Source organism: Anarhichas minor, unplaced genomic scaffold (assembly GCF_050575085.1).
Source record: "Anarhichas minor isolate MPS153535 unplaced genomic scaffold, ASM5057508v1 ptg000118l, whole genome shotgun sequence".
NCBI classification, from domain to species: Eukaryota; Metazoa; Chordata; class Actinopteri; order Perciformes; family Anarhichadidae; genus Anarhichas; species Anarhichas minor.
The window spans coordinates 297,501-300,000 of NW_027466564.1; positions in this window are offsets into that span (position 1 = coordinate 297,501).

Sequence of the window (2,500 nt, forward strand, 5' to 3'; positions counted from 1 at the left end):
TATCCATGATCTACCCTATCAAATGCTTTGTTCAAATCTAAACTCATCACTATCCCCCCCTCCCCTCCCTTCATGTGTTCTATTGTGTCCCTAATGCTGCTGATTGTGTCTGCTATATCCCTCCCTGGTATACTGTAAGCCTGCGTGCTTCCCACTATTGTCCCTATCACCCTCTTAATCCTATTTGCTAGCACTCTTGCTAGTATTTTATAGTCACTGTTTAAACAGCTAAGCGGCCTATAGTTTTCAAGTCTATCCCTACTCCCTTTCTTATATATAATACTAACTAACCCTGTCGCCATACTAACCGGCATCTCGTCCTTCTCTTCTATCCATTTAAACAATCTGTCCAACAGTGGCGCTAGTTCCTCTTTAAACTCTATGTAAAACTCTCCCACTAACCCATCTAGCCCTGGACTCTTATTCCTGCCTAACCCTAATATGGCTGCCTCTATTTCACCTATCCTTATCTCTCCTTCGCACATCTCCTTCGCATCTTCGCTCATCTTAGTCTCCATTTTCTCCAGCACATGTTTCATGCACTCTTCATCAACCTCTTCTTTCCTAAATAGTTCACTATAAAATTCTTCTACTCTTCCAACTATCCCTACAAAATCCGTTATCTTTTCTCCATTTTTCCCTTCCACCTGCTCCAAATAATTATTTTTCTGTTTCGCCCTCTCTAAACCTAAAAAGAATGCTGTACATTTCTCTCCCTCAACCACATATCTAGCCCTACTTCTAACTATTGCCCCCATGCATCTCTTCTGTTCTACCTCCTCCAGCTCATTTTTAATTTTATTATACCGTTCTAATGCGTGCCCTACCCCCTGGTCCACCCTCTCTGCTTCTCTAACTAACTCTTCCTTTAGTCTCCTTTCCCTCCCTCTTTCCCTTCTATTCCTATCCCTGCTGTAGCTCATGCTCAAATTCTTTAGCTCCTCCTTCATCTCCTCCCACCATCTCCCCATATCCTCCTCATACATACTCTCATTCTTTCTCACCATTATACATTCTCTCACCTTTTCCTTGTACCTTTCTTCTTTGAGCAACATCCCATTCAGGCACCACACACCTCCCCCCCTCCTCTCACACCCATGCCCTAATCTAAATTTTAGCACCACGTGGTCACTAAGAGTAGTTACCTTGTAATCAATTCCCCCCATTTTACTTGCTAGACTCTCCGTACTCAAAACTAAATCAATCCTACTCTGTTTTAATTCCCCTTTCACCATCTGTCTCCTTGTAAATACGCGCCCTCTTGGGTTCTTTTCCCTCCACACATCTACCAGTCCATTCGCTCTCATTACCTCCTTCAATACTCTTCTTGAGGAGTCGCTTTTGAAACACACACTTGCAGATGCATCCAGCCTTCCACACCACACATTAAAGTCACCCACAATTACACATTCTTTCCCGCACATTCCCGCCATCCTCTCAAAAAACTCCCTTCTCTCCTTTTCCTCATTTGGTGCATACACATTCAACATTTTCAATTTCTTACCCAGGTGTTCAAAAGTAATCCCTATCACTCTCCCATCACCATCATCCTCACATTTCCTCACATTCTCAACCTCTCCCCTTTTAACCAAAATAGCCACTCCCCTAGAATAAATGTCCCCATTGTTTACATACACATCTCCCATCCACTCTCTCTCTAACTCCTTCACACATTTTTCATCCCAGTGTGTCTCCTGCAAACATATAATGTCAGCCTCACACAACATCAAGGCTTGGTTTCGCCTATAACTAGTCCTAAGACTATTTGCATTAAAAGAAGCAACAGCCACCATTAATAACCAAAACATGTTGTTATTTTTTCAGTGCTTTCTTCCGATTATCAGACCCTTTTATAAGCTCTCCATCCCTTTTCCTCACCCTTTGGCCCTTCTCGATGTCCATGTCTGAGTCCGAGGGTTCACTTAATAGCAGCGGGGAGCCGCAGTTCCCGATGTCTTGAGGAACAAAGCTGTCCAGGGAAGACCCCATCGCCGCCTTTTCCTCAGCCCTCTTTCGCAGCTCGACCTCTGCGCCTTCCAATAGCACTGCCTTCGTTTTCCTCGCAGCCAGTCTCCCCACTCGGGCCTTGCCCGGCTTGGTCTGGACTTGCTCCTTCAGCCTGGCACTGGCTCGTGCCTCTCCCACCTTTAGCTCCGGCTGGCTGGGCACCGGCCTTGGCCCACTCAGATCAATCTGGCTGGACGCCGTCTCCGGCACCTCCACTATTTCAGTTCTCCTCCCTGCATCGGTCATACTCCGTGGCTTCATCACCACGCCTGCTGCTGTCACTGGCTCCACCGCTGCACCTGCCCTTGTCACTGGCTCCACAGCTGCACCTGCCCTTGTCACTGGCTCCACAGCTGCACCTGCCCTTGTCACTGGCTCCACAACTGCACCTGCCTCTTTCGCTGGCGCCATAGCTGCACCTGGCGCTGTCACTGGCTCCACTGCTGCACCTGCCGTTGTCACTGACTCCACAGTTGCACCTGCTTTCACCGCT